Raw genomic sequence first — 18,938 nt, 5'->3', positions numbered from 1 at the left:
AAACTAGTGTAGCGTGATTATGGACTTATTACAAGCACTTTTATCCTTCTGGGTGATGCGATCTCCATTGGGAAGTCATCAAGCACGAAGAGATGTAGATGGTCCAGAATAACGTTCACGAAGGCCACAGCCATCATGTGGCCCTCGAGTACTACCACATATTACAAGGAAGTCCAACAGAATGTCCCACGTGGCAAAATACTGACCCCATCGGTCTGTGTCCGTGGTGCAGTGCAGCTTTTGAGCACCTGTTCGCTTGGATCTGGACACAAACGTCAATCTGGTGTTTCCATTTATCGACAGACTAAAGTCGATGATCCCATGCTCACTATTACCGTCATTGACGTTGTCGTGGTGTCAGCATGAGAGCACGCAGGAGTCAACCGCTATGGAACCGATGTTCAACAACGTATGCTTAACGGTGTGCTCCGGAACACTTGTGCCTGTTGCAGCGTCGTACTCTGTCACCAGGTACATCACAGGAATGCCCTTTGTAAGTAGGATGTTTAGGTTTTCTTATTGGTAACAATCACTGGCTGTGCTGTGTGCAGTCTGTGGCTAGTTTGCATTGTTGTCTGCCATTGTAGTGTTGGGCAGCTGGATCTTAACAGCGCGTAGCGTTGCGCAGTTGGAGGTGAGCCGCCAGCAGTGGTGGATGTGCAGAGAGAAATGGCAGTGTTTTGAGAGCGGACGATCTGGACGTGTGTCCATCAGAAAGAGTAAATTTGTAATATTGGATATCATGGACTGATATATACATTATGACTTTTGAACACTATTAAGGTAAATACATTGTTTGTTCGCTATCAAAAACTTTCTTTTGCTAACTATGCCTATCAGTAGTTAGGGCCTTCAGTAGTTTTAATCTTTTATTTAGCTGGCAGTAGTGGCGCTCGCTGTATTGCAGTAGTTCCAGTAACGAAGATTTTTTTGTGAGGTAAGTGATTTGTTAAACGTATAGGTTAATTTAGTCAGAGCCATCCTTTTGTAGGGATTATTGAAAGTCAGATTGCGTTGCGCTAAAAAATATTGTGTGTCAGTTTAAGCACAGTTATGTGTAATTTTTCTAAGGGGACGTTTCACCTTCAACCTCATCCCATAGAGGCACACAACAGCAGCACGCGAACAGCCGGCCTGCTCGTTCCCGGCCATGGGGCACAACAATTTCATCATTGTTAATGCCGTTTATGTCAGTGGGTTACCTCATTTTCAGCCCGGATCTTCACTACGATTCCCCATTCGCCTCTCCTCCGCTTGTACAGGGTGTAAATGGTGCAGATATTTTGTTTTTGGTACCTTAATATCCACTCACATCAGAGAGTTGGTGGCCTTTTCTCTACGTCGAACAGTATTCACACAAACACTTCACAGACTTTATGACCTGATTTTTTGGCACGGTCGTAACTGCACCACAAAGTGGACTACGCCTGTCAATATAGACTAACCGTCTTGCGTCCGCACTTCCACTCTTCAACACCTGACCTACTGCCCAGGGCAAAAGAAAGCATTAATGGTTTGATCTTGTCATGTGTGAATGGAGGTGTTACCCACACTAAGAACATACAGTTCGTAACACCTGTAATTATGAGTCTGCGAATGACGCAAATACTGATGTAATGTTGTCCGGAACACCACCCTCAATCACCAATAGAACTATTGGACTTATACATGTTGCGCCCCCTACACTTCCCTTACGGCATTTCGTGCCCACAACGTCTCTAGGAGGCATTCGCTCTCACGGTGGAAAGTGGGCATAATGTTTTGGCTCAATCGTCATATGTTCTGTATTTATAGTGGGAAATCATACTTCTACTAATCTTGAATAATTTTAGATTCTTAGTGCCGAAGCAGCAGGAATACTAATTAGTAATTCCTGTATAAAATGGCACATCTACTCAAAGAGATATAATATAATCCTGGTAGATTTAAAGGCCTAGGCATAGAGCTCTTGGGATATATTATTACAGTTGTAGCAAATATATTCAATCTGTGTAATGTTTCATGAATGCAGATGTTTAATTTGTTGTAAATGCAATATGAATTATAAAATCTGCATTCGATAACGTGGCTACAAAGTTAACTTGTAGAAACAGCGACAATTAAGTAAATAAATAAGATGGCGAAGCCCTCGGCATACCTATTAGGTTAACCAAGAAACTTTCACCTACAAGTAAATTAAAGCGCACTATACAAGAAACGAATTCTGAGTTTCACCACGCATGCCTTTCTTAGTGCGCTCACGTCTATAAAATATGAAGTCTCTATGATTACTTACCACTTTACGATACCTGCTCCCTTCCATACAAAGTTAACTTGTAGAAACAGCGACAATTAAGTAAATAAATAAGATGGCGAAGCCCTCGGCATACCTATTAGGTTAACCAAGAAACTTTCACCTACAAGTAAATTAAAGCGCACTATACAAGAAACGAATTCTGAGTTTCACCACGCATGCCTTTCTTAGTGCGCTCACGTCTATAAAATATGAAGTCTCTATGATTACTTACCACTTTACGATACCTGCTCCCTTCCATACGTCGCCTGCGACATGCCTATTTACAGAGGCAAGTGTGAAAGTTGTATTTTAAATGTAACTTATGGTATAAGAGACCAGTTCTTAATTTTTAAAATTTTAGGTGCCCGAACACACCTTTTCAACCATTCAAGGCCCCTACACCATCCCCTCTACCTTCCCATGCCATAAAAAGATTCGACGTTTAGAAACTCATGATAAAACTTACAACGGGAAATCATTCACTGCCGAAGCTGTTCTGAAATTCAGGTTTTTGAAACATAGTTTCTTGTAATCAAAACAGTAAAATCACAAGATTTAATAGAAATAACGGGTACTACCGTCTGTCCCTGAAGCAGTGTCACTTTGCTCTCTAGTTCCGTTCCATGCATATCGGCACAAGTTGGTAGTTTTCAGGACTACGACATCATGTCCTCAAGTGCTGTCATTCGCAACATTCAAACAGTTTTACTCTAGCTGCCCGGTGAACGCGTAGTCAAGATCAATTAATAAAGCATTTAGCGATGAATGACGATGAAGATATTAGTAGCCAATCGGGGCTACGTACATTCCCGACTTCCCGAAGAGATAGGAAAAACAAAACACGGTACGACATGGGACAATGAGTTAGATGATTAGTAAATGCCTTAAATGCCATTTGTCTTCTACTCACTGAGCTGTATTACAAATGGATTGATTTAAGTTCATATGAATTACTAAAAATACGAAGCGCAGCTTATCCTGGTTATTATGTAGTTGCTGGAAGTGGTAAACAAAAGACAGTCGACAAGAAGGTTAACGTTATGTACGATCACAACTATGGTTCAAATGGCTCTGAGCACTAGGGGACTTAACATCTGAGGTCATCAGTCCCCTAGAACTTAGAACTACTTAAACCTTAATAACCTTAGGACATCACACACATCCATGCCCGAGGCAGGATTCGAACCTGCGACCGTAGCGGTGGCGCGGTTCCAGACTGAAGCGCCTAGAACCGCTCGGCCACCACGGTCGGCCGATCACAACTATGGAACGATACTCAGCGTTTATAGTTACGTTACGATTACCACACGTGTACTGTTTTAAAACTCCGATGTCGACTGGTTCCAATGAGTTAAGAAACGAAATGGAATAAAAAGAAAGAAAATTCTCTGGGAGAGGTAGGAACGCAAGTCAGTTGCGTTCCGGCCGAAATTCATTTCTTTAACAGACTATTATAATATCTCGAAGAGTTTAATATTCGATATGGAACTCACTCAGACAGCTGAACGTGTTAGCAGGTCACTTCCATAATTCGCGGAAGCGAGCCTGGCCCGGATCAAATTCACAGCACCCGTTAATGACTAGGGTTGGTGAGCAGACCAGCCAGGACATAGTTCTGAGACGATTTCTCACATTCATCTAGGTGAATACAGGGTTGGGACCCCCGTCCGACCTCAAATACGCACTACGCAATCATTTAAAACACATTGTCACATTTGACCATGATGTTTACAGTAGACACAGACAGCCGGCCACTGTATTCTAGTGGTTCTAGGCGCGCAGTCCGGAACCGCGGGGCTGCTACGGTCGCAGGTTCGAATCCTGCCTCGGGCATGGATGTGTGTGATGTCCTTAGGTTAGTTAGGTTTAAGTAGTTCTAAGTTCTAGGGGACTGATGACCACAGCAGTTAAGTCCCATAGTGCTCAGAGCCATTTGAACCAGTAGACACAGACAGATAGGTGCATAAATTCGTTTCCAGGGATAGTGATTGCGTCAGAAGGGCATCTGGCAACCACTTGTCACTAGCGTTACCAAAACCCGTATAACAATACCGACGTCGTAGTGAAACGGCGAAAGGAAAAAGAGAGAGACGAAGAAAAAGAATGCCCGGTCCGATCGATCGAAGACGGAGTCGCATACAGATCATTCCCCTGAGACAGCATCAAGGGCGACAATGCATTCAGTGTCCCCATCCAATGTCTGACACACGAAACACGATCGCACTATAGATTTCAAAATTTAATTTGTAACGTAGGGCCATTGTCTGGTGACGAAGAACTTTCGAACGTACTCTCCTTCCCCTGGTCAAAAGAACATATTACAAATTACTTCTAGCATCTGGAGTTAACCTCTGACCTCATATCGGGCGTGACAGCGCTAGTTAGAACTCTCATATAATTAGGCTGATAATTATGAGTAGATTTTCGTAGTTATCTCCACAGATTCTGTGAGTCGATGGCCTAGAGAGTATGAGATTATAAGCTCAAGCGTGCATAGGATTGTAACTAGTCTGTCCAAGAATTCAACTATTGCTTCTTTCTTTCGATGACTTGTATATGTGAAAAATGCCAAATTGAATCTAGGTGTGCAGTCCACGTGAAATTATCAGTCCGCCTGTAACTGTTTGGGTAATTCCATTGAGATTTCGGTAACAGACAAGAGCATATACCCCCAATAGGACCATACTTAATGAAGCAGCGAGTTGTTCAAAGCAACTTCGAGGTTTCATGGTAGCGGTCGTTCTTAGCGAAACCAATGAAATAAACGGAAAACTTAACAATAATATATGTCTTTTATCTTTTGCATAGCGTTTTTAAAATGACACTGTACGTTTCTAAATCGTAGCCCTACGATCAGGATTTCAGTTGTTATACTCGATCGCCGAAGTAATGTAATCGTCACCTGTGTTGGACTACAACGTGCGACAAACATTCACAGATGGCAGGTGGCAGCATTAGTAGTGAAGGTTGTGTAAAGCGTGTGGGTGGACTAGGAAAAAGAGTCTAGTCTGCATAGCGGAAACGGTGGCATTTATCTGATGTTCAAAAGGTTACGATTATTGGCTATCGGGCCAAGGATGGAAGCATTTCCGGAACTGATAAGTTTGTGAACTACTCGCATGCCTCCATGGGTAAAGCTTACTGGTAAAGGGCTAAATGGCACTATCCGAAACCGGAGCCAAGGCCACTGTGGTGTTGCACACGCCGTAGATGACAGAGGTGAACGGCGGCTGCGGAGAATCGACGAGCAACTGACCGCCCAGTCAGGCTACCAACCCAGGGCAACAACCATTGTCTCCTTAACGACATTTCAGCGAACTTTGCTGCTAGGGACCTCTGTAGCAGGCGCCTGGTTCATGGACTAATGCTGGCTCCTGTTCATCGGCGTCGAAGCCTGGAAACTGCACTCCAGTACCGCAACTGGACGTTGGCTGATTGACGACAGGGGGCCTTATCAAATGAATCACGTTTTATGCTCCATCGGACACATAGCCGTTGAGCAGTCGGAAAGCCGGCCGCAGTGGCCGAGCACTTCTAGGCGCTTCAGTCTGGAACCGCGCGACCGATAGTGCTCAGAGCCATTTGAACCATTTGAACAGTCGGAAGGGTCAGGCGGGAAGAGGGAGCATTATGGTGTGAGGGATGTTTTCGTTGCATTCCCTGAGTGATTCCGTCATTCTGGAAGGCACAGTGCGACACCAAAAGTATACATGTACCCTTGGGAACCATGTCCACTCCTACACGCAGATTCTTTTTCCTCATCACGATGCTACATACCAGCATGACAATGCAACGTATCACACACCTCACCGTCTACGTGCGTATTTCGAAGAACACCAGGCTGACTTTACCGTTCTTGTGACTACATCAGAGTGACTGTTCGCGCAATGGATCCTTAACCGAGAGATCTAACGCCGCTGACCGCGGCACTGGAGGTGGCGTTGTTCCACAGTGTGGGTAGGCTACCTCCCACCACCTCACTGAGTCTCTTCTTGCACTTCTCGCAGCGGTTCGCGCTGCAGAAGTTGGTTATTCAGGCTACTGACAGGTGATCACATTAATGTGACCGAACGGTGTATAAGGACATGCCATACGATGTCAACGCACCAGAATTACTTATCTGTGGGAGATGGGGTGCATCCTTAACTGCAGTTTGCAAAATTGTCGAGGAATTTATGTAGAATTACGGAAGAATACCTGTATACATATGTTAAAACTTAGAGAATACCTGCGATTTTTTATGACATGACAGTAAAGTAGCTCCCCCATATTGTTTACCTTGTTGTATTAATATATAATTTTGAATGATCTTATTATTAACACTACCAACGTTAGAGTTGACTACTTCTACAAGTTAAATGAAGCTCTCAACATATTAATCAGCTTTTGAGTAACATAAAATTTCTGTGCACATGTCACGGATAAAATGATTAGGATATTTTCACTAGTGGAACACCAACAAGTAGTGCCATTCGTGATATTTACGGAGAACACTTATGAGGACACTTGTTGGTACCGCAGGGGTTTTGGATGAGATTTGTGATGTGTCTTTTCCTTATTTTTTACAAAATCGTTTTGTTGACTGATTTGATGCAGTGCTTCCTTTCTGTTCTTTGCCAATCCCTTCATCTCTGCACATATGGTACACCGGACGCCCTCGATACCGCATGTCTTCTTTTATAAAAGACGCACACGTGTCTTTAGTACCTGTCAACTTCTTCTGATAGCGCCACTCGCAAACGAGAGGCTGGTACTCTGGCACTTGTGATCTCGAGGCGTCAGCAGACATAATTACGGCGCACACGGCGACAGTGTGGAGGCATCAAAGCTGGCGACGCCGGCGGCGGCCGCTGCAACAACAAACGACGGCGCGCGTATTTTTACCGCAGCGCCGCCCGGCCTGGTCTGGAGACCGAAGCCTTAGGCCCCCTGTGGCGCCTGCCGCCGGGGTGGGGTGGGGTGGCCATCTCTCTGCCAGAGCTGATCGTGTCCGTGAACCAGCTCTGCAGAGACGCCGTATAAGACTAATGAGGAAGTACTTTTTAGGCTAGAAAAGTGGAAATAACCATTTAACGTGAGACTGCACTAAATACTGAAGACAGCAAACAATATCACGTCGAAGATTAAACCAGTTAAAGGCTGTTTTACCTGTATAGTTGGGATATAAGTTCGTAGCGTTGCTCCGTAAGTTAGTACAACAACAGATTCACATAACAGAGACTTTTGCCGTCAATAATATATTCTCCCACACTATTTACTAATCTCTCCGGACGCTGGGGTAACTTTTTGATTCCGCCAATGTAGACATCACGTGGTTCTAGGGCGACGAACTTATCGAGCCATGTTCGGAGCGCATTTTCATCCGGAAAGGAAATTCCTTGAAGGTCGAAACTTCCTGGCAGATTAAAACTGTGTGTTTCATATCAGCGCACACTCCGCTGCAGAGTGAAAATCTCATTCCTTGAAGGTTGTTCAATAGAGAGCGGGAAAAATGAAAAACTGAGGGGGCTTCCCAACCCAACTCCTGTATAATGTTTTTTGTCAGTCTAGCAGAAAGCACGAGGTCGTTATCGTGGAGTAGCATCACTTCCCGCAGTCTTCCTGGTCGTTGGTCTTGAACTGCATCTGCAAAACGTCTCAGTTTTCTACAATAACCCTCAACAGTGATGGTTAACCCTCGGGGAAGCAGTTTGTTGTACAACACACCGTCACTGTTCCATCAGATGCATAACATTGTCCTTTGTGGATACTTGTAGGTATTTGTAACCGGAGTTGCTGCTTTTTTTGAGCTCAACCATTCTTTTTTTCCCTTATCTTACCTAAGGACACCATTTCTCGTCACCAGTAACGATACAGGATAGGAATAGTGGGTGTTGTTAACGAGACAACTGATGACGAGCAAGCAAAGTTGCACTTATGGCTACCCGCTGATTTTTATGATTTTGGCTTAGAGCATGTGGTACTCACACTTCCGGTTTTCGAACCCCATTGCACGCAAATGTCGCACAATTGTGGAATGATCGTAGTTTATCACATTTTACAGTTCTCGTGTTCTCTATCGCAAATCATTGTGGATTGTTAAATGATCTTCATCAAACCACGAAAGTCTTTGTTATGGCGTAAAGTCAAGTGCTGGCAGGCCAGTCTGGAACGATAGAGAAGAGATGGATGTGAGAAGAGTTCAGCCAATATCAGACTCAACGACCCGTCTCCAAGACGACAATGGGACAGCAGCGGCCCCTATGCTAAAATAAGTAGCACGGCCGACAGATTGGCCCAGAGTTCTACAGCAGCTTCAAGACAAGCGACTTGGATAGAAGCGTCAACTCTAATCACTTGCTTGCTATTTCTATGCACCACGGACTTGGGAATAATTATACTGAAGAGATTTCTTATTTGGTCCGTCGCTCTTTGTTTGCGATACATCTGTGTAACACAAAGTTAAGTACTGTATTTTTTTCATTTTATAATAATACTCATTAACACGAGTTGTTTGAATGTTGCCGGCCGCGGTGGCCGAGCGGTTCTAGGCGCTCAGTCCGGAACCGCGCAACTGCTGCGGTCGCAGGTTCGAATCCTGCCTCGGGCATGGATGTGTGTGATGTCCTTAGGTTAGTTAGGTTTAAGTAGTTCTATGTTCTAGGGGACTGATGACCACAGATGTTAATTCCCATAGTGCTCAGAGCCATTTGAACCATTTTTTTGTTTGAATGTTGTCTAGTGACCGAGAAAGCATGTTTCCTACACACCCCTTATTTGACAACTAGGCTGGATTTAACAGTATTCCTGAGCGTGAGAGTCACTAATGTCTAAATCACTAATGTCAAAACGTACCTCGTTAAAACGAGAAAGCAATTTTCTTGTAGTGCACTGCCTAAGACATTATCCCCATACACGATGCAAATGTTTCTGGCTGTCTACGCTGCTTTCATACCTCTATTGAACTCAAACAGAAGAATATGTCGGAAATGTTCCGCTTTCCCCTCCAGGCACTCCATTTTATAACGTCCACAGGTCTTCTCACTATCTACAAATAACAAAAATGGTTCAAATGGCTCTGAGCACTATGGGACTTAACATCGGAGGTCGTCAGTCCCCTAGAACTTAGAACTACTTAAACCTAACTAACCTGAGGACATCACAAGCATCCATGTCCGAGGCAGGATTCGAACCTGCGATCGTAGCGGTCGCGCGGTTCCAGACTGATACAAATAACAGAACGACAGTATGTATATTCAAACAGCAAAAGTAAACTACAAATAAAATAATCAACAGTCGATAAATAGACCCACAGCAACCAGACTACCAAGATGCAAAACAAAAACGCTACGAACTTACGCACCAACCTAATACATATATTGCAACCCTCTAGCTTGCGAATGTCAGAGGGTTCTAATTGAGCCGTCCGCGGGTAGCTTGCAGAAAATCGTTTTTGTGATGGATCTTGCTGCATCTTCTACATCCTTCGTTGGTTCAATTGTTCCCTCGAAGCTTCCCGTCAGAGGGTTTCTTGTGCAGAGAGCGGGAGGCAATTTGGAGCCATGCGCGTTGTTGCAGCGATTGGATTGGGTGGTGGCTGAGGCGCCGGGAGTGACATGGAGTGTTGTGGCAGTCGGCTTTCACTTGAGTAACACCGTGGGCCGCTTTGGGATTGCTAGACGCATGTATATCTCGTAGGGCTGTGTCAGCACCCTGAAGAACAAGTCAAGGAGTTGTTTAGTATTCTGAAATTCTGTGGCGCTGTATGTTATGGAGCCCGCTATCCGCTGATGACATTGTAGCACTCTTACGCGAATATTATCCATTCTCCTTCACGCTGGTAGCCTGTGACCACGATGTTATTTCTAGTTGGACTTGGGAGCTGAGCTACGGTGCAATAGCTTTCTTCTTCTGGTTCCTCCAGAAACCAGTAAAAATTATTGTGCTTATTATGCTATTGCCACGCCCTGGTTACATCTGAAGGCCGAGTAAAGTGTTTTCCTCTCCTGTCAAGATTTGAATAGTGTCTTGACTAAAAGGCGGTCGCTATTTGTGAAGTTATAAATCAATATCAATGGTGTGTAAGAGATATCACCAATTCGGTCCTTGTTTACAGTATAAATGCTTTTCCTGATATGTTACGAATGTGGGTTGCTTGTGGTAAAAAATTTATGTTTCAGGTACTTCTGTCCAAATTTTCTCTTTTGTTTAAATCGTTTTAAAGGGTAAATTGGTGACTGCCATTAGACAGTAGGGCTTTTACCTCTCTGTTACTATTTGGAGCTGGGTTTTTATGTTACGCAGTCAGCTTTTTTAAAATTTTTCTTCCCGTTGTAAGTTAGTCAATTATAGTTATTACTTCACTATTGGAATTCTGTGTTCTGTGGTGACTATTATTTGCAATAATTTGTTATTTAGTCCCAAGCCGTAATTACTGTTCCTGAACTATCTGACTGAACTGCGCGCCTTGTATTATAGTAAATTGGCTCCTAAAGATAGATAACATTCTGAAAAGAATGTACTCAGGATTAGAATTTTAAAAGATGATTAAATTTTGAAGTTATGTAATTACTGTTGTGTATTGCTTTTTTTAAATTTGTTCGCTGCATTGAACTTTGGCGTAACGCAATTTACTGTTTTCCGTAATTTATTTTACAGTTGCAAATTCATATTAGCTTGATAAGGTAGAGGCATTGTAACTGAATTAGGTGAAAATTTCGCAAGCACAGCTGCGGTGCTCAGTTCAAGGCTTAACTTGAGTATCAAGTGGATCTGTAATTTACAGTTCTTATCTATATTCTTTGAAAATCATTTGAGTTTTGGTACCTTCTCCTTTCCTTAGCTATAGTCAGTAGACAAAATTCCTGGTTATGTCCTGGTTTCATGTTGATCACCATCAAATTGTTAAAGTGTTATTTCTTGTGGCATGATGCCGTCAGAAATTATAATATGAAGTATACAGCATGTGTATTTCATTCTGTTAAAATCAAAATTAGATTTCTGGGTTTTACTATTGAAGTTTGAATTTCTGTGTAATCAATTATTTTAAGAAAAATATGCAATGTAATTTTGGCCCAGCACCTTCCTAGTTCCTCCCCCCTCCTATCACTTCAGTAATATCATTGAAAACTACTTAAAACTGACGTCAGTATAATGAAAGGCACTTGTTAGAAACGGTCATTCACGTTGAATATCACTAAGCGAGTTGTAGATCGCTAGCAAGACGCAAAGACTATCTATGCACTGTTATCGTCTGCTAGGAGAGTCATATCTGTGGGTCCGTAATAAGAGCACATTTGTATGGTATACTCAGAGACGGAACCGTACTGATCAATCAAGTGACCGGGCTGTTAGACTTAAATAAGCTTGCCCGTGACGTGTGGAGGGGGGAGGAGGAGGCGGCAGAGAAGCTACGGTAACTTTAAAGTTACTGAGAAGTGACGTCAAAATACTTGTCTTCCACAAAACTCGACATGAGCCTAAAAATTGACCGCAGACGACAGATGAAGAACTTTGGAGACTCCATACTGGATTTCGTCGTTTTTACTTACGTACTGGGTATCTGTGCTGTCACGAGCACTTCACCGTAGTACGAGGGCTATTCAGAAAGTAAGGTCCCATCAAGCGCGGAAAGAAAACCACAATGAAAATCTTTGCACAGATGTGTTGAGTAGTGTCTCTAGCACTCCTGTCGATCTCATCACGTCGCTCTTTACGGTCCTTAACGCACAGCGAGCACGTTAAGGTGCCCAGAAAATAGTGTCTCCCGCCAAGTGTGAGTAGGTGTGAGAGATTTCGCCTGATGTCATGCAGCCCACATAACGTAACTGTCATGCGTTTCCTTCTTTATGACAATTCTCGGCCGCACGGAATGAGGACGCTCCCGCAGCATTTTCGATAGAAAGTGTTTGGTCATTCACCATACAGCCCGGACGTAGCTCTCTCATTTTAATCTCCGCCCACATGAAACACTGGCTATGACGACAACTTTCTTGAAAAGACAACGAACTGTGGACCAGCTTAGAGAAATGGCGAAAAGTACAGGTGGCTCCCTTCTGTGGCGAGGGCACTGAAAGTTGGTACAGCGCTACGACAAACGTCTATATCGGAGCTGCGCCTATGTAGAGAAATGGCTGGAAGGTGTAGGTAGCTGTTGTTACTAAAACTTTTTGATTTTTGCAGTGGTTTTCATTTCGCGACCGACTGGACCTTACTTTCCGAACAGCCCTCGTACAAATTATAATTAAATGTCAGTTAATGTTAATGACATATCGGTGATAAAAACCTTCAGGATATCCTAAGGTGAGGGTGAAAGATGAAATCCTAAAATGAAAGACACATGTTGCTTGAGTTTACTATAGTGTTGTGATTAGAGACATGGAGTTACTGCCTGCTACCTTAAAGTATTTTTTATACACCTTCACAGTTGTAAAATATTCTGGGACTTTATTTTTACTTTAACAGAAGTATGTTCTGTAATATTCAATGTTATACACACATAAGAGAGCTCTTTCTCGAACGAGTGATATGTTTGAGTTTGTGAACATGACACGGAATATTGAAAAATTGGTTGCAAGAATGGTCTCCTGAAAATTGAGGAGATAACATGATAATGAATATTACAAACTATGCACTGATATAAATAGTTTCGTACATTCACTCGGAAATATATGTAATTTCCAGATCTGTGTGACAACTTCCGTATTTTAATCAGACTGAAATGTATGCTTCATAACAAATTTCGTTGTTTATTTTTCTGCCAAAGCAGTTAAAAGCGTTTTTGGCTTCTACATGCAGTGCTTCTGGAGTACGTGTGCTAATACGTCATTATTTACTCAGTTACGGAGAGCACATTATGTTCTGTAAATAAAATTGGATAACAGAATGGATGTTGTACATACCACGGATGAATCAATATATACAGTACAATTAATTCGAATACGTCATCGGATGTAATTGCCTTTGCGGCCATACCTTACGCAGTATACTCATCAGTCGGATTAAAAACCGAAAGTCCAGTGAACCCCCCACACCTCAACCAAATTTACTTCCCCACTTCACATGCCTACTTCCGTAAAACTCAGTGCAACGACAACAATCGATAGCAGTCGACAAAAGTGGTGGAAAAGTACAAGTCATTTCACAGTAAGCGTCAAGTGAAATTAGTTTATCTTGCGGAAGGGTAGACAAAAGCATCGCGTCTCTTTCGCTGACCGCTGGAGCCTAGTCGTACACTACTCTTAGTGTGGACGCTGCGGCAGCGAACATGGTTCATTTGGTTAAGTTCAAAAGCCTTTGTCTCGTGTACTGCTGAGATGGCCATTTCTAGGCTGCGACATTCAGGAGTCCGTGGCGAGAGAACGTTAACTGACTCTTCCGTCATGGTGAGACCATCGCATGGTAGCCTGCTTTGGTATGATATTCTGTTACATGAGTTTGAACTATACAGATATTTTCTTGTGACCAAGGTTAAGCCTGTTCCGATTGAGACTGTTCTACACACAAGGATTAATGTTAGTCTTTCATTGAGTTATCTGTAGAGATAGTTCATGGTTCACAGTACTTTCACACTTATTCAATACTATCACGGGGATCTGAGACTATATGAGCTCCCATGTGCAACGTATTACCAAGTGGTTTCTTGGAGGACATATGTAATTTTATTACTGAGTTTTCGTGTTTGTTTATTAACTAACAATCGAAAGTTATTTCAAATTCTCTTTAATTATTTTTTATCCTGAAGATACTAATAATCAGTTCCCGTGTGCTCACCTACCCTGTGTCCAAGTTCGTAGTTGATCCGAGCACGGTCCTCTGAGTATATTCTGGCTTCAGCAGAACCACCACATCAATAAACTACCATCGCTAGATTTTTTCATGCAAAATACAGCAAATATATGGCACGTTTGAGCCGTTGAACATGTTGAGAGTGGCTCTTGTGATTCATGCTTTTTACTGCTAAGCCATACTAAGCACAGTCTGTGTCTTGCATCGTACACTTTATCTCTATAATGAAGAACGCATTCAAACTTTGACTGTGTTACAACGAATGTCTTAGTCATGCTTTTGCATTACTTGGGCACATCTGCAAGATCCCGTTATACAGTATTTTCCGTTTCGTCATGAAATTTCTACCTACTGCACAATGTTTTCGTGAACTGATGTCAGGTCGTGTTGTTTGTCATTCATGGGTCAAAATTTTGTTCGAGAAGTGGAACATCTGTAGGACATAAATACTGAAGTCAAACCAGTTAGGTACTCAGTTTGAATTTTGGTAGGAAGTGGGACGCTTTCAGTATAAGCACGTTGTCGCTTTTATTGTGTATATGCGTTGCACGTCGCTTGTCTTGTTGTGGTCTTCAGTCAGAAGACTGGTTTGCTGCAGATCTCCATGCTGCTCAGTCCTGTGCAAGCCTCGTCATCTTCAGATGACTACTGCAGCCTACTAACACTTGAACCTGCTACGTCAACCTACGCCATATTAAAGACGTTCAAGTACATTTGATTATTATTATTTCTTTAGACTATATAGGAATCAAACTAAGCTTCATTTGATATTCTGACAGGAGTCCGTTTTCCAACGAACCAAGATTCTTCACATCAATATCTGTCACTATTGAATAAGTTTCTGATTCTCTGCTAGAAACGCGTAAAAAATGAACAAGGTTCTGAAGGCAAAGCGGTCATTGTCTTTTTATTCGCAAGTTTTTTTTTTCTTTTAGAGCTTTCTTGACAGACACGTGCCAGATAACTATTTTTTCTATTTTGAGCAAAAATAAATTTCGTGTTGTGAGAACGTAGGAGCGACCTCTGCGGTTGGCCGTAGCGTCTTTAGTCTTCTCTGTTATTTAATATCTGTTTGAATTTTCTTATGTAGCTATAGTTTTCTTAGTCTGAGGAAGTGTGCTAGGAGATATCTATCAGCTGTTTTCATTCTGGTTTCACAAGAAAATTTCTTTAAGCTTACAGAGATAAGCTACCGTGTTGCATTTTGACAACTGAAGGTAACACATGTTTTTCTTATGTATAGGGTGATCTACAGTCCCACTTACGATGTCTGACTTCCTACCCTTATTCCCTCGGCACAGCCTCATTTAATTCAGCTACGTTCTGTTACAACTGTTTTAGTTTCGTTGATGCTCATTTGAGTAGTTTACTTACAGGAAACTTGCATTCCTCCAATTTGTTCTGCATGTCGTCGCACTGCTGTATTAATTTAGTGCGTATACTACAGTCTTTACGTCTGTGATTGTCGGTGCTCTAATGTAGTTCTGCTGTCTTAATTTGATAAGGACACCACAATATTTACTTCAGTCAAAGTTAGACTTGTACGTTCAACTATTTGTGAACGCCTCCACTTCTTGTTAACGACCATCTTACACTTTAACTGTCATTTACTCAGAGGCCACTGCTTAGTCGGTCATGCAGCTGCAATGAAATATTATGCATATAATTCTAGCAACGTATCGTTTGGCTACATAGATACAAACTGTCTCTTGTCACAGCGCCACAGGCCATTGTCACAGCAATCCCAATCTCACAGCAGTGAGTCCCATGCAGCATTTGGCCACAATCAAATTGACTGTGGCCCATCATAGTCATCGGATCTGGACACTCGTGGCTTTTTACTGCTCCTGAGAATGAGAAAGGACTCGACGTGACGCCTTTTCAAGCCATACAAGAGCTGAAGCAAAAATAGACAGATGTAGTATAAGAAATATCTTCCCACGTCATTCAAAATTGTTTTCGTAAATGGATGTAATACTCGAACAAGTAGTATGTGTGATGGGCAATGTCGCCAATGTTTTGTCAAATACAAAAAGTGTAACTGAATAACTATTGTTGATTCTTTTTTGTAGTATCACAGCATATGTTGTCACAAGCTAGAGCAGTAAATCTACCGTAGGATGCCATAGACTGTCATACGTAATATTAGAGTACGGTCGTTTTTCTAACAGCTTTGACGAGTTAAGATCGTAACCGAAATTCGTGTACCCTATTTTGACTGTTTTTTTTTGCCTCTGTGATCAGCTTCTTATTAGATTATCCTAAAAACCGGAAAGGGCGAATCGTCAAAAAACCGAGTGAGAATATATAAAGTGACCCCGTACCATACGGAAATTTTCGTTCTATGTAGTTATCCTCCTGTCTCTTACCGACACTTAATAATAAACAGTATTTATAGCAGAATTGAAAGAGTCTGTGTTTAATGCAGGTTTTACTCGAGATTTGTTGATTTTTAACGTGAAACAGAGGTACGTTGTAGTAAAGATTTTAAAAAGTGCAGCCGGCCGTGGTGGTCGAGCGGTTCTTGGCGCTACAGTCTGTAACCGCGCGACCGCTACGGTCGTAGGTTCGAATCCTGCCTCGGGCATGGATGTGTGTGATGTCCTTAGGTTAATTAGGTTTAATTAGTTCTAAGTTCTAGGGACTGATGACCTCAGAAGTTATGTCCCATAGTGCTCAGAGCCATTTGAAGCATTTTTTTAAAAAAAGTGCATATTTATCACACAGCGGTAGAAAATCCAATTTTCTAAAAATAAGGTATACTGAAAGCGAAGAAAAAAGAACATCGCTTCCTACTAGTTTATATAAAAATTTTCTGTTATTGTGAAGAAGATTCGCACGTATCAATAGTAACCGGAAATTCTTGCCTTTGATTATGGTCAAGAAAGTTCTACTGAGTGCAAAACAGCAATAACTGTGTAGATTTCTTCTCTTTGTGCATGTAAACTGTGCTTGCATCAAAAGTAATTGTTTTGGTTACATAACAGGGCTGAAATTAAGCGAGGAGCTAAATTTTATTAGTTATAAAATGCAATTTATATTTTTTTAAGGACATAAACTACAAGTACCCTCTGAATGAACACTGAATGAAAAGCGGCTACAATTGTGTGTAAAACAAACAAACAAAAACCAAACAGAAGTCGTCGGATCAAAGTTCGTCTCCACGCATTGATTTATGTTTCTTTCCGCCCAGTGCAACCAACACTACCTGTAAACCTACTACTTCCTACGTCTTTTATGTACTGTGCCAAAATTATCTACCCCCAGATTTGGTAGAGCGCAGTTATAGGACAAACACATTCACTGAGCTAACGCTAAAACAGCCACTCTTTATTCCGTCTTGGCTGTCTCACTTTGCTAAGAAGTAGCATCTTACGTTATTCTTATTGCCTTCCCGCTTTGTTTCTGACGCCCTCGGATGCAAAGCTTGACAAGACACACTGTGCGCGTTTGGTTGCACTGTCTGACAGGATTCCCAAAGGAATGCGGACGCGCAGTGCATTCGTTCTCCCCTCCTCCGTCCGTAATATACAAGCTCGCTCTAAGCTGTGGGCCTGAAACACTCAGCCAAGGCCGTGTAGTAATCGGAATACCTGTTCGCAGCGCAAACAAACGTCGCGTCGCCGCAGCGTTTGTTTTGTGCCGATCGCGGTGCTCGGATGAGGGAAGGCGCGCCATAGCCGCCCGGAGCAGCGCCAGGCGCAAAACATTGTGCGGCGGCGGCGGCGACGGTGTTTCTAAACATTTACGGCGGCCGCGCAGCGCAAAATCAGGTGATGACGCGCGGCACGACCCCAATAGCGTCCAGGCAGGCGCAGGAAGCGGCGTCGCGACGCTACACGACGCGACGCGACGAAGCGCAGGCCGGCGACAGGCAGTAAGCAAACACCGCCGAGGCGGCCAACTGCACGGCGGCGATGACACGCTCACCGCTCTGGCACATTACTTCTCTCCACCAGACGACCACTGGCCAACGTGCTCTCGTCGTCGACATCGGCCACAGAAGCCGTTACTAAGCTGTCATCATTTGCTGTAACAAGTTGCTTCCACCTGTGTCGAGTCAGTTCCTCCTTGTTACAAGTATCTGGAACACACGCGTTTGAAACTACGTACGGATCGAAAACATCCGGCGTTTCAGAGGGGCCTGCAATCTGTGATGAGGCACCAGGACATGGCCGATTCTTCTTGCTACCCACAGAAACCCACTAACAGCTGAGTCACTCGCTGCCTTACAGGCCATTTTGTTATGCTACAGAATTGGAAGTCAACCGAGTTCTAATATGTACTGATTCTATGAGTGTTCTGTTTTCCTTTGCAAAGGTAGTCCCGACGTAAACTGTAGACTACGGAGTGAAGCACAGCACATCCTAAAGTATCTCATTAGAGCTCAACAGCTCCATAAATAGATTTTTTTACATTGCATAATAGGCCACAGACTATCACAGGCAAAGAGGGAATTCCTGGCCAAAAGAAGTCCACAAGTATTAAACGTAAACCTTAATTTTCGGAAGAAATTTCTGAGAATGTTCGTTTGGGGCACAGCACTGTATGGCAGTGAATCATGTACTGCAGGAAAACGGAATACAAGAGAATGGAAGCATTTGAGATGTAGTCTACAGAAATATATTGAAAATTAGCTGGACTGATTAGGTAGGAAATGAGGACGTTCTCCTCAGAATTATCGAAGCAAACAACGTATGGAAAACACTGACAAGAACAAGGGACAAAATGATGTGGCATATATCAAGACATCAGGAAATAACTTCCATGATTTTAGTGGAAGGTAAGCACTGTAGCACTCCGTCTTCAGGTCACGAGTGGTCTACCGGGACCATCAGACCACGTGTCATCCTCAGAGGAGGTTGCGGATAGGAGGGGCGTGGGCTCATCAAACCGC

This window comes from Schistocerca cancellata, chromosome 8 (assembly GCF_023864275.1).
Source record: "Schistocerca cancellata isolate TAMUIC-IGC-003103 chromosome 8, iqSchCanc2.1, whole genome shotgun sequence".
Lineage (NCBI taxonomy): Eukaryota > Metazoa > Arthropoda > Insecta > Orthoptera > Acrididae > Schistocerca > Schistocerca cancellata.
Note: the sequence above shows the minus strand (reverse complement) of the source record.